Consider the following 15,321-nt stretch of genomic DNA (forward strand, 5'->3'; position numbering starts at 1 on the left):
GAGAGCCCTGACGGTTCTCCTCTGGTGTGTGTGTTTGGATGCTGTGATATAAGGCAGCTGCCTAAGGCAGATTACTGGTTTTTGGAATGGAGCCATCATGATTTACCACATTTGCGGCTGTCTAAATCACTTGTGTATATGAAGTGTGTCTTTTTGGTTTCAAGTGCTACAGCTTTTGCCCATTCAACCTGAAGTGTCCTCACTGCAGTTGCCTAATTATTATTCCTCCTCTTGCCTGCCTGTCTGATGTTCTAGGGCCAGTCTGATGCCGCAGCCGCAAGCGGATCACGGCAGCTCACGCATCTCAAAGCAGACAGTGTAGTGGTAAAGAGGGTCAGAGATTTCTCCTTCCTGAAGGACTGATGTGAGTCAAGAGTTCCTATTGCCCTTAAACAGCTTATATGTGCATGAATGTCTGCTCTGGGTTGGCTTGTGCTGGATTGGAGTTTCTTGCTAGTCAAGAACACATTGGAACAGATTGTGAATAGATGAACACTGTCTGGAAAGCTTATCTGAACAAATTCAAATAGACTATAATTGAAAGAATGAGTGGTCTACCAGTGCAGGCTGACAAGAGACCATGTGTTAAATGTGTCAAATTTTACTTAATAGTGTTTTTAACATTCTGTCAGTTGAGGGCTATACGTTAAATATGTGAATAGCAGGAATAAAAACCAGAACAGACAAGAGACTGGTTAGTCATGTTTTTGTGTTGTTGATTTTTAATATTGAAAGGATAGCTAATCCAAAATTTAAAATTTAGTCAGTATTTACTCAATCACATCCTCCAAACCTGACTTTTTGTAACTTCTATGGAACAATTTTATTGTTGATGCAATGAAAGTCAATAGGTTCCAGTGTTGTTTTGGACCCCAGTGCTGTTAAATACATCTTTCTCTGTGAGTGTGTTCCACAGAAAAGTCATACAGGTTTGGAGCAACTCAAGATTCAAGATTTTTATTCATCACATACACGATTATATAGAGAATATACAAGGGGGTAAATTGGTTCAACCACATAAGATCTACAGTTTATATAACAGATCTTTCATTGAGTGAAGAGTATAAGTTGGTATTCTCCAACTAGATACATTAGGGTGTGAGTATTTGACGTCCCAGGCTTATTTAAAGGCCTAGCACATGTCAGTTGCAGTATTTCCACAATGCTACCCAGAACTATGTGGTCCTCTAAATAGCCTTGTTGAGCTTAGAAGCATTCCGAAATAGTTTTTGCTTTCTACAGGCTATAGTAGAGGGGGGATCACAGGGGATCACAGTGTCAAATGTCAGTTACTTCCTTCTTTTCCGTTCCTCTGACAGAGCTTCTTCCACACTGTAGCTCCCCTTGCGCACATTATTAAGTAGCCTTGAGTGCCTTTTAGAGTGGGTTACCCTGAAGCTTTTAATAGTAAAAGAGTTTCAGATAACTATGCTAGTGTTTGCTAGAATGCTGGGTGTTAAGGGCCGTTCACACAGGTCTTGTTTTTGCTATAGAAGCTGCTGAATGGAACATACGAGACATTTAAAAAAAAAAAAAAGATGAACAACTTTTAACTTGGAAGTACTTTCAATGGTAGTCACAGAGAAATACAGCATAATGGTCAAAGACTTACATATATACGTAGACAAAAAAAAAGTAAATTGGGATGAACGATCCCCTCAGACTCATAAAAAATATATATATATATATATATATATATATATATATATATATATATATATATATATATATATATATATATATATATACTGTATATTATACACACACACTTAAAATTACAATAAAGAATTTGTAATTTATAATTGTTTTATAGAATGTGAAAACTTCAGCATTGCATCACATGAATAAATGACATATTAAAGGGGTCATATGACGTTGCTAAAAATAACATTATTTTGTGTATTTGGTGTAATGCAATGCGTTTATGTGGTTTAAGGTTCACATTATTTGACACATAACGTACATTATTGTTTCTCCTCTATGCCCCGTGAGGTGTGCTCTGATTGGCCAGCTATCCAGTGCGTTGTGACTGGCCGAATACCTCAAGCGTGTGATGGAAATGTTACGGCCCTTACCATACTGTGATGCTGTGTCCCCCTGCGTGACGAGATAAAACCAGTAAAACCCATTATGAAAGAGGCATTTGCTGCATCCAGTGGGGACATAATTACTCATTATAATGACTTATGCTGTCTTTTTACGCATTGCGTTGCGTATCGCGATGCATAAACATAAAACCATGTCTGCATTTGTGATCAGAGAAACAACAAACAACAAGCAATACTCTACACTGCTCAAAACCTGCGTTTGAATCATCAGTGGCAAATTCTTTAACCTGTTAGCCAGCACCCCCCATTATGGGACTCACAAGTACCCTACCTAACTTAAAATTGCAACAGTTCCTTACTTCATTGTGTTACACACACACAGTTTTGGTGTCTTTGGTAAGAGAGACTTTACTTTTAAAGAATGCTTTACATTTCATCATCCAGAGTTGATAATGCTCAAAAAGATTAAAATTTATAAGACACTGAAGTGCCTTGAAAAAAATTGTACCACTGATTTTTTTTTTTATTAGATATAAAAATACATGAAATCAGTCCTGGAGCAATCTAGAAAAGTAATGGGTTGAAAGTCACATGTCTTATGAGTTTTATTTCAAATCTGAAGAAGAGGCCATGAAAAATGAAATTCCTGCAACCCTTTTTCTGAGACTATGTCTAGTCCCCCGACCCCCCAAATATAAAAAAATATTCACCAACTGTACTGAAGGGTTCTACAAACTATTTTAGTCTTAAACATACCACTGCATAGTTTTTCAATTATAAAGCAATAGAGAGAATCTTAGACATCATATAAGTGATTTATTGAGCACTAGAAAAATACAATTAGAATAATTTGAGTAATAAAAATAAGAAAAATAAAAAAATAATTAACTATGTATGCCAATTACAGTACATCCTGAGATTGCTAGAAGTACAGCATTTACACTGATTTCTGCTCATATAGTCAGTTATCACGTGCTGCTGACGTGCTGATGGCCAGTTATAGAGATCATACAAATGTGCCATAAATTCAATAATCACACTCTATTCATATAGACGGCATTCACATTGATAGCTGTGTACACAGCAATAACATGCTGATTTGCGCTCAAACAGATGGTAATCATGCAGATACAGCCACATTCCCCACAAAACACACTCACACATATATGAAAAATGTTGAAAAAGAAAAAAAAGAAAGTTTTATTGGTGCAAAAGGTGATCGCTAAATTATGCCCCCATCAGATGACAGGCGGGTCACAAGCCGTCAGAAGAGAGCGCCAGAATTCAAATATACAGTCTTCCACCTATCTGACTTTTTTTTGTGGATCGTCTCATTCTGTTTGTGACACTGTATGCTACAAAACCATGCTGTTTTTTACTACCAAGACGCAGTTTTCTGAGCATTAGGTTAATACATAATGGACACAAACAATACTGTCCCTGAAGAACTGAAACCTAAACAAAGGAATTATCATCATATTACAACGTTATTGCTTCGTTGGACTAAACGTACTCTAAACGTACCTTTCTAACTAAACCAGGATTTACATCTGTGGATGCGTTTATGACTGGTTATTACAACAAAAATGGTATGTACTGCATTTTGATTCTTCCTGTTTTGATGTGTACTGCTTACACAAATTTAGCAAATACATTCTTTATAAGCTTTCCATTCAAAAACAGTGATCTGTTGTCGATGCTTGAGGCTTAGATCTTTATAATGATATATAGTTTGTGAAGATTAATTTTGTCCCGTTTCATTTAATCTATTCGTAAACATTGACATGTGCAAAGAAAGTGCGTTCAGTGCGCTGGCGTCCAGGTACGGGTTAACAAGTTAAATATGAAAATGTACTTACAGGCTGTGAGTCAGAAGCGCCAGACTGTCCTTGCAAAGTTGTTATTGCCCCACTTCATAGAAACAGACACCAGCTTTGTAGGTTACTCTCTCAGGAAACAGTCCTCGTCTTCCATAAAATGCGCTGCACACATCTGAATATTTGGGTTGAATTGTTCCGGAACAGTGTTGTAAATACAACTTAACCACTGATTTCTAGTTGTGTCCTCTTATGGAAGGCCAAACAATGTAGTTTTGCTTTCACAATGAAACACACAGCATCTCCGCAACATGGCGCCAGCGACAACAAGAATCAAAGTCACGCCTTTTTTCTTTGCATGAACATTTGGGCGACGTTATGCAAATCTTCCCACATTGTTACGCAGACATGTGGGGGCGTATTAGAATGAGCATTTTTGGAAGGCATGGTTGACTCTTAAGACCCATTCACACCAAGAACGATAACTATAACGATAACTATAAAGATAACTATAAAGATAATGATATTAGTGTCCACACCAGCGAATGATATCGTCTGTTTATTCTAAGCGCACGCTCGTCTGCCGTTTTAAATTCTCGAGCTTGTTACAGCAGGATGAATTCTGATTGGCTGTCAATTTTTTATCGTTCATCAGCTGAAAAAAAAAAAGTTTTGAAAGTGATTCAAACGATATCGTTTTTCTTTGTCTTTATCGTTATAGTTGTGGTGTGGACTCTGCTGTTCTTTAATACTGAAAAGATTTTTAGAACTATATCTTTATTGTTATCTTTATAGTTATCGTCCTTGGTGTGAACGGGCCTTAAGTCTTAACTTTTATAAAGAATATTTCTTTTGGATCTTCTTAATGCACCAAGAACTTATAATACTCCAAAGAGAAAGGAAAAATTTAAATCGCATCATATGACCCCTTTAAAATAGAATATATTAAAATAGAAAACAGTTCTTTTGGATTATTTAAAAAAATATTTCAGAATATTATTGTTTTTAATGTAATTTTTTCAAATATATGCAACCTTGATGAACATGATGCTTCTTTTAGAAAATCTTACTGACCCCACTTTTGAATGGCAGAATGATAATTTATTTTTTTAAATTATCGGTCTATTTAGTTTCCTGTTGAAGTATAGAGCGATAGTTTTATATTATGGCTAAGATTTCACTTTTTAAGTTTTTTTTAAACCCTAAAAATTTTGATCAATTAACCTTTGAGACCATTATGGACTCAACCACATTATCTTGTTCTTTGGCTACACAATGGAAAGTGGCAAGAACCACATTAGAGATATCCTGTATGGACGGAAAGGAGGAAATCATACTTTCCTTTCTGATTTCAACACACAGATGATGCCAACATGATATTTGAGTCTGATTACTTGCCCTTTAAAGCTAATTGACTTGGTGTCTAACAGCTGCTGTGTTTGAAAGGAGCAACATTTTATAAATCCATCAGAAACTTGTTTAACTTGATTAATAATGTCATTCTGAGTCACATTATGCTTTTAAGGTTGATTTATGTGACCTTTCTGGGACATTTGGTTATGGGAAAAAATGCATTCTATACTATACCATCACTGGGGTGGATTTTGAAGGGAGCAGAGCTGAGCTAGACCAACATGGCAAGTCAAAAAAAAAATAGAATATCCTAAATAACAAATACTTGAAAATGTTGAGCTGTGTATGTTTTGGCTGTGCCTTTTTGTTTGCTAAGCTTCTTGTTTATGCTGTTTTCATAAGAGATTACTAGAAGTATGTTTAGCATAACATTCTTTACCTTATTCTGTCTTGTTTACCACACAGTTAAGTAAAATTCTAGATTGGCAGGTTATGGCTTTTAGAAAACAGTAATGAGTTGCATCCATCTCACATCAGGACTAACAGAAGCAGGATTGGCGTTAAGTGGCAGTTTGATTAGGTCAAATCTAATTATGTTGTCTTATTAAGTAAAGTCCCCTTTAGTTTGCCATCTGGACACTATTTGAACTTTTCACCCTTTGTGCATGACAAAATAACAGTATTAAAAGGCAAAGCAGCTTTTTATGATCCATAAGCTGAAATTCATTGTAATTTGGAGTCTTTTCAATTGGAATAATGCTTGCTTCTGGTGTTTCAGATTCTGTGGAGATTTTGATTAGATGCAATATAGATGCCATTTCAAAATCATTTATCCTTTCATTAGTTAGTTTGAGCTCACTATCACAAGAAAGCCAGATCATTTACATTAGTAGTGCAATACATGCTCCCTTCTGCCTAAGTTATTTAAACTGTTTGACTGCACTGTATCTATTCAGGTGCCATTGTGACTTGGAATAACGGAAGGCTTTGATCGGCATTCTCATTAGTTTGTGAAGCTCTTACTGAATATTAAACTATTATGTAATAACTAGTGAGAATATTTACAGATATATGCATGCAGAAAGATCTCATCTTAATGGTATCAACTATAGACATTATTCCTTGTGTAAATATTTTGATTAGTAAATGATTGCTGTTTTCGATAAATCTTGTGTTAGTGCTGAATGGTGTTATCTGTTTCAGCCCAAAGGTTTTGTATTTGTGTATAATCCAGCATTTTCTGTGCAACTGTGTGAAGGTAAATCTATCATATAAATGGGCCATCACTTAGCAGTTTGTTTATTGCAGATCAATGTTATCCCAAAGCTGCTGATGTGTTTTCAATGTGATCACTGATTGTAGTAAAAAAAAAAAAAAAAGTGCTTCATTTACATTATTCCAATGTATAGATTTCAGGGGAATGTAAATTTCTTATACTCATTGAATATAGTAGTAGTTTTTCAACTGAAAATTTGAGATGAGACCATCATCCTTTATCCATATTCCTCTATGTGTTGCATATAATGTTTTAATTTGCATAAGCTTATTTGATAATGATTATGCATATGAAACAGTTTGGCACCAAAACTTAGCATCTGAGAAAAAAATAATAATACATAAAATCCTATTAGCAAGTTGATGTCTTTTAAATCCAGAGAGAGTTACTCATTCTAGAGCTGAAAACATTACATACTGTAAGGTTTAACAAAACTATAACAAATAAGACAGAATATTCTTTATATGGAAAAACATGTGCACTAACCTCGTGCAAAGTACTGTTAAAACTTTAGTTTAGTTTGCTAATTAACTCCACTGAAATAGAGGAGGACAGAAGGTAAAAAAGGAATAAAATAAAAACACCCACTCAATTTAGATTTCTTGGTGGAAAGGTAACTTATGTATCCATGTGTGACTCATTTAAAATTATCATTCATATGTAGATGTTTTCTTATGATTCATTATTTATTTAGTTTTGTTTTAAAGGGGCCAAGAAGAAGAATATAAAAGGTTTTCCACACTTTTTTACCAACTTATTCTCCATTATGTTTTTAGGGGTTGGAGTAAAATGAAATAAAACAGAATACAAAATTAAATAATACACAAAAATGAAAAGCTGGTAGGTGATTTCTGGCCTCAAAATCATAACAAAAAAGATTTAATTGTTTGTATTTTGAAAAGTTTCAGAACTATAATATTCTTATGAACATCAATTACAAGGAAGTAAAATTGTGTGTTTTTTATTTTTTATTGTCTCATTATTTTAGTTTACTTGTGAAATCATACACACATTCCCCTTTTTCACTCTCACTTAGTCACCAGCTGCATATCATCATTAGAATACTAATAAGTGTAATGTTTCAATCTGGCTGCAGCAAATGCTTTATCAGGCTGAACAAATGTGTAGACTACTAAAGCTGTTTTGTGGCTTTTGATGGAAAATATTAATAATAATAATAATAATAATAATAATAATAATAATACATTTTACTTGAAGCACCTTTCACAAACCTCAAGGTCACTTTACAACAAGTATAAAATAATAAAAAGACAATAGACAACAATACAAACAGAACAGTGCAGTTACAAAGAATAGGCCATTTTAAACAGGTGAGTTTTGGACCAGTTGAAGCTTATGGGTGGATTTGTGAGGGAGGCCATAGAGAAGAGAATTACAGTAATCAATACGGGAAGTGACCAGACTATGAACCAGAATAGAGGTGGAACGGGAAGTAACGAATAAATACAAATAATCTGATGCTTTATAAAACTGAAAACATTTTACCTATTTTTTTGAGGAATATTCTGATGCCATTTTTCTAAATTCATTGACTGATCCTTTCTTTCCATAGACATACAGTATATGACCCTCTGAAATATGGTATACATTTATTTTGGTCTTTCTGCTTATGTAAAGGCTTCTCAAAAGTCCAATTCATCCACCGATGTTGACTTGCTATTTTTAACACCAACAAAAGAGGTGTGGATGAGTCATCTTTTATTTTTATGCTAAGAGGTTTAGAGATCACTCTGAGCTATGAACAGGTGAAGAGATGGATATGCAGATCGTAGTCCATTTTCATCTAGGTGGGATTGTAAATTATGATGCTATTGCAGTAACAAAATAGTTACCACTATAGAGCACTAAACAGAGAAATATAAAATATGCTAGTTAAGTCAGTGGTGATCATGCTGGGAAAAGGATGCAGTTGGGTGAGATTCTGCAGTATATGATTAGTCAGATGTGCAGCTCATTTATGTTTTTCTTTTTCCGTGTTTTTTTTTTCATAGTAGTTTCTGAAGCCTATAAGGACTTTCTTCACCCCCCACCCCACCCCCCACCCATCTACAATGTCAACATCTCCTTATTCTTCAGCTTAAAATCCCTGTTGCTTTAATTTGGTTCAGTGTTCTTGGTTAACATTAGATGTGTTGCTTTTATGAAATGTAAACACTTATAGATTACAGCCATTGCACCTTATAAACACACATACGCACAACTGTTATATATAGCAGTTTTCTTTTTTGATATATTTTACCAAAGTAGCATTTATTTGAGCAAAAATACAGTAAAATATTACTGTGAAGTATTACGTTATTATATTATTTTTATTTTTAAAAAATCTGACCCAAAACTTGAAACCCCAAACTTACTTATGTACTTATTATTTGCATTCCACACAATCTGGCTTGCTTAAATGATCACGTTATGGCAATTAACAAAGTTTAACATCAGAAGTTGTTTTTACAACTGAGTGAGATGTGTCAAATGACATAAGTGTTCACCTGATTTTCTGAAGAAAAAAAAAAATAATTATCATCTCACATGAAGGTTTTTTTTTTTTTTTTTTGTACTCAGGCGTCCAGGCTATATAAGTATTCATAACTAATTTCAAGAGGTTTGAGATATCTCCCTTAATGCTGTTTTTGCTAAGTAGAGCTTTACAACATCCAATACGGTGATGTCCCACCATATTCAGTTACTGTTTTGCATTGTGCGTTGTTGGTTTTCAATGGCAGTCTTACATCCGGAATCTTCAGTATTTTTTCTGCAAAACAATTGACTGGTGTGTAGGTGTAGTTTTCCAGTTTGGTTTTTTAAGTGTCATAATGTGTTTGTGCAACTGTCAGAGCCCTTTGTAGGCAGCTTGCGCAATGAAGATTCAAGCAACATATTTGTGCTTCAGAGGCCTGACTGATGCTCCATGAAATCATGCTCTAGAAACAGGATCCTAATCAGCAGGCAGAAAAAGGGTGGTGTTTGATTAATGATGCTCTTTAAAGATTTAGATTTCTTCATCACTTTATGAACACAAAACAAATCATCATTATAATTAGCAAAGCCATTATTACCACAAGGGGTATTATAGTAGTTATTAAAATCAAGTTCTAAAATGAAGGTGAATGTAGTCTGATATCTTTAAAACTGCATCCTTCTTGGAGTATGAAGGGGTAAATTTGGGTGGAAAATAGAATAATAAGATGTGAGAAATTTTTAAGGAAGAAAATTCGTCAGACTCTTTAAATATATATATTTAATGAATTCTGTGCTTTCATTTTTGAGTTTTTTATCTAAAGAGAAATTACAATGTCTACATTTCCAAGCTAATTTTTAACCTTTTGGAGAATGAGGAGTAGTAGAAATTGTGGTACAAAGAATTATGTAAAAGAAATAAATACTTCGTTCATGGATTCATTCATGTTAGCATGTTTATGTTTTTGTTTGCTTAGTTCATCCTAAAATTACTTTATGCATTAGATTTCTGTCTGTTGAAGACTTGCTTTAAAAGTGCATGTAGATCTGTATATACAGTAGGCCTATTTACTGTATCTGTTTATTTGTGTTAATGCTTAGAGATCTGATGATCTTTACAACAGAGTACAACAGCAAAAATCTAACATCCTTGAGTATGAACCATAAAATCTATAATAAAATATTATTACCCTGTCTGTATAACTTTCGTAACACTCAGAAATCCCATTGTGTAACTTGTAGTATTTTGTTCTTTCGGTGTACAGTACATGTACTCTGTGTTCCTGAAGTAGAAGTTTCCCATCCTTAAATATGCATGCTTCCTCATCAGCCGGACAGAATGATTCCCATGATTGATTGTAGACACTGACCCCAGAGAATGCACATGTCTTCCAGACAAAAGAGGGTCATAAAATCCTGCAAGTGCTAATATTTCTCTTATGTTTTTTTGGATTTGAACATGGTGAACAGTCATTTGCACAACACATGGGATCAGAAATTTCTGTAAATGAATCATTTACCTCAGTGAGATGCTTCAGCAGTTATGACTAATGATGTCTAGCATGGGAAGAAATCTGTTTGGTTTTATCCCATAGAGAAGACAAATGTGTGCATGTACAGTATTACATCAGAAACCATTTCCTCTATTTCTTGTGAGTACATTTTCCATCTCCATAGTAAACCAGTAGGATATCAAGTTTCTGCTTCACTTGTGCTTGGTGTGGCTTGTTGAGGAGTGGTGTGCTATTATTTTTCAGTGATCACAGACTTATCATTTTCACCTGGTAGATGGTAGAAACCCCAGACTTGCACTGAGGGAGGTGCATATATAAAGAAATTTGGAACTGAGCTCTTGACTAGCAGACACCCTGCAATATGTTGAAAGATCTTGTTAAAACCGCAGTAGATTATGATACAGATTGAAACTGGTTTCGTGGTTTCTACTTTACAAGATTTTAAATCTTAGTGTGAGCATTTTTTAAGCCATGCACCAGGGATGTTCAGCAAAGGCTGCATTTTCTCTTTTGGTTGACCTCAGTGCTAACGTTTCACTGGTTTTATTGTTTCTGTTTCCTTTGGTTGCTGTGTAGTGCATCCTACAGGAAAACTCTAGCAGAAGTTTAGAAAACACACAGTGAAAGGTCAAAATTACCATAAGCTCCCTGTCATGGGGGCAAACTTTTGGCAGGATATTAGTTCATTTAAATATATTTACAAATCTATAACACAAAAGAGCAAATAGTGTTGAATTTTCATGTTCTTTCTACATCAACTCCATGCAGAGACACAAAACTCAATCTAATGTAGCTAATCGAAGCTGAACTTTCGCAGGGGAGCTCAGTGAAGATGTACTGGTACTTTATGAACAGCTTTGTCATAGTTGCTCAAAAAAGCCAATTATAGTATGCAATTTATTTCCCTTAAGATCATACAGTTATAGTCTAAAAGAAGAACTTACATTTTTAGCTCAAGATTTAGAACTGAGACAAGCATCAGTTCATTTTTTCATTCGATATCATTACCAGAGAAGAATATTTTCAGAGGAAAAAAATGTTTTAGTCATCTTCTCAGTTGGTTTTAGTGTTTTTTTTTTTTTTTTTTTTTTTTGTATAATGGCCTATTTTTTTCCCAAAGTGGACTTCCAGTAGCTTAATAAATTACATGGAACTGCAAATAATGGCATACATAACTATTTGAACAACAATACATAAGCCTCCAAATGAAGATAATTAAACAAAACTATTGTCGCAGAAGCATAATGAACTGAGTAAAAACAAGTGGCTTTAGATGGATATCACATAATTTTTTTTTTACTAAACATATTTTGTAACAGAGTTTTTCAATCTGTCCAAGATCAACAATGTGGTATGAAGTATCTTTATGCTTTATGCAAGACTCATCTAAATACCCAATCTCTTTTATTAGATGAAAAAGAGTGGCAAGGACATTGTGTTTGTGTTACACAAAAGAATGTCATGTGAGATAAACATGAAATGAGAGACAGTAAATGATGACCGAATGGTTGAAGTACATATAATATTGATATGAAAACATCTTGGATGTTCTCAAGTCTTGCATGATGGTTTCTGCATTTTAAGATGTTGTGTTAAGTTTAAAGTTGAAACAAGTGGTTTAATAATCCTGCATTCTGTTCCATTCCATTGCGCCATGTAATTGTTTTTGAATGCAAGAACGTATCCTGTGTGAACAGCTCTCATTCTGTGCTTCCTGCTCCATGTCTGTGGCTGGACTGACTGCGGATTTGTGGAAACATGCTTTGCATTTTATGTGGTAGGCTTGAGTTGCTCCAATGGCAGGAACTGGTTTTAATCAAATTATTTTTGCTATAATTGTGCTGAATAAATGTTAAAATGAGAGATGTAAAAACAAATACCATATTTACACTTCTTGCATCCGAGTATCGCACTGTTTAACTTCTTTGGGGCGGTTTCACCTAAATGTCTTTGTTAAATGACACATTCACTCCAGTTTAGAATGAAAAAAAAGGTACATTGTGCACAGATTTTGTCTGAAGCGTTCCATATGTTCTATACAAGTTGCCTTTTAAAGCATTGTATTGATTTGATCTGTTGTTTGGTTATATAACCATGTTACATAGCAGATGGAAAACAGCTCTGTGTTGCAGCTCACTCAGTTTTTATGTAATTTAAGGCCATTATAAATAGATTTTCATCTTTTTACACAGAATGATGTAATGGTATTCATAATCGCACACACAGATATCAGCACAAGTGGTATTTAACCAGATGATTGCTGTCATTTGTATCTATTTATGATGTGCAAGAATTCATGTCCTCTTGAGGGCACAAGCCAGCCTGTTAAGTGCCTGCAATACTTTTGTCTTATTGTATCATTCTCTGTTTACTTCTTCTCGTTTGACAGCAGCCGCTTCATCCTATTAACAGTGCTGTTTGTTTAGGGTTGAATACCCTCTTTGGTGGGAGATGGTGACAGATCGTCTAGGCATTCAAAAAAGTGCTTGTATTTCCCCTGGATTCTTATCCGCTGAAAAACACACCCCTTCCTCATTCGATAAGGGAAGTATCAAAGAGAGATTATATTGTAACAAATGCTATCAACAAGGCAAACCAACAGGGTTCCGGAGGAGGAAGTGGAGGAAGTCACCCCACTCCATTTTTCTGCTGCCTATGTTTGTTTCTTTGCTTGCTTTCAGTTTATTTGCTTTCTAAATCCAAGGATGAATAGCTTTAAGTCAGTTGTCATAATGTACGTTCCAGATGCTCAAAAGACCTTGTCTAGATCTCTAGCTTATTAATTTTGTCAAGATGTGTGGTTATGAAGCCGTGAACTAATAATTCATCATCCTTTAAAGCTAAGAATGGAATAGAGATGGCAAAATGCATTCTATGTTATTTTTGTGGTTATATAGTGCTTTGATGAAAGTGTTTAACCACTTTAATTAGAATGGTGCGGTGGTACACACCAATTATCAAATATCTTGTTTTCCTTTAAAACCTCAGTATTGTTAGACAAAGAAAGCAGTGTCTTTGTCTTCTCCTGTTTTAGTTTAGAAACTGAGTCAAGGCAGATTTCTGTTTGTTGGTGTTTACTTTAAAATCAGGTTGGGTAATTTTTCCTCTCCCCTTTAGGTAGATGATGTTATGCTTGTAATGTTGGCCGTTCCCTCTCCTGAAGTCTTGTTTTTGGTTCTTTAATTTAGTTTTCATTAGTTAATAAATATTATCTGACTTGGAAAAGCTGACTGTTGTGGGACTGGGAGAAGGAAACTCCACGATAATTTATTACTCCTCAATTGTAAACAATAGGGAGTAATGGTCTAACTTTACAATGGGCTGCTTATTTTTTATTATTTAATTGTAATCAAGGTTTGCTGTTTGTAATTTATGGGTTTGACAGCTCAAAATTCTTACATTTTCTGTCTCACTTTCACATTGTAAAACACATTTACCGTTATGCTGGCAAATACTGAAAGCTTGCAGTTGGAAGTCTGGGTTTTATTTAGCTTATGTCCAAGACATGTGCCTACCCAACTTGAAAAGACCATCACTACCACCATCTATTACTGCTATTTATCCTTTTCTAACCATTGACACTCTCATTCCTTAGTAGTTTGTAAAACTGTCAGCCTATTCTAAAGGCTTTTATACAACAGTTATTTCTGGTTATTTGATTGGCAGAGGCATTGTTTTCTAAATTTCCTTTGAAAGAGTATGTGCTGTGGAAAGCATTGCATAAATAAACTGAGATGACTAATATCTCCCACCTCTCTTATTCGCCGGTGTAAATATATTAATATAATCATATTAAAATATGAAGTATATGCATACACTACTATTCAAAGTTTTGGTTTTGGAAGTCTCTTATGCTCACCATTTTGATCAAAAAGTAAAAACTGTGTGTGTATATATATATATAGATAGATAGATAGATAGATAGATAGATAGATAGATAGATAGATAGATAGATAGTAATCTTAACTGTCACTTTTTATCTATTTTATGCATCCTTGCTGAATAATAGTATTAATTTTTTTAAATAAAATAAGTAATAAGTAAAGCAATAATAATAATAATAATAAAATAAGTATAATAATAATAAAAAAAATCTTTTTTGGTAGTGTATGTGTGGGTATGTACAGTATAAATCATATGAATCATGACAGGAAATTTATGAATGCAATATTTGACTTATCAGAACAAAAACAGATATATTTAGTGAACTGGAAATATTTTACTTTTAGAGTTGATGCACCTGCAATGGACTGAGTGGCTTGTGTGGAAGTCTAAAGAAAGCGATGTGGGTGGTGTGATGAGAAATACAAAGTTGGAAGTGCAGAATGACTGAAGATATCAACTTACCGTCTGCACGTTTGGCTGTACTATTGCAATCCTTTTGGTGAGTAAATGACCAAGTAAAACCTAGCATGTAAAGAACCTGACACGTCTTGTAATTGCATTCCTCTTAAGGTCCAAAACGCTGCTGTGTTTTTATTTTTCTTTCTCTATAGCTCAGACACTGACTACTTGATTCTCTGTAGCTCAGACATTGACTGCTTGATTCTCTGTATCAAGTGTTGTGGAAGATATTTTAAAACTAGTCTGTGAAGCTACAAGCTTCTCATAACATAAAGTAGTTACATTACTGTCAATCTGGCATTTCAAGTGTTAGCTACACTAAACCTGCTAAAGAAAAATAACTAACTACACTGAAGTGTTTTAGGGTGAGGGTTAGGGTGATATGTCAGATGATAAAATGAAATTTTGCAATCAGATCTACAATTCACCACTCAAAGTGGTTAATTTTGTGGGTTAAGCCAGAAAAAAAAAGACTCAGAAAGCTGCAGTATACA

At 34.4% G+C, this 15,321-nt stretch overlaps 1 protein-coding gene across 1 annotated transcript in view; it reads left to right on the forward strand.

Annotated features, from left to right (window-relative positions):
* The first annotated feature begins 255 nt into the window (after positions 1-255).
* gulp1a (GULP PTB domain containing engulfment adaptor 1a) overlaps positions 256-15,321 on the forward strand; it is a 174,040-nt gene continuing 158,974 nt past the window's right edge. Inside the window, exon 1 of the mRNA XM_042764497.1 lies at positions 256-364. The gene's annotated coding sequence lies outside the window, so the exon portion shown is untranslated. The remainder of the gene's footprint in view (positions 365-15,321) is intronic.

Source organism: Cyprinus carpio, chromosome A9 (assembly GCF_018340385.1).
Source record: "Cyprinus carpio isolate SPL01 chromosome A9, ASM1834038v1, whole genome shotgun sequence".
NCBI classification, from domain to species: domain Eukaryota; kingdom Metazoa; phylum Chordata; class Actinopteri; order Cypriniformes; family Cyprinidae; genus Cyprinus; species Cyprinus carpio.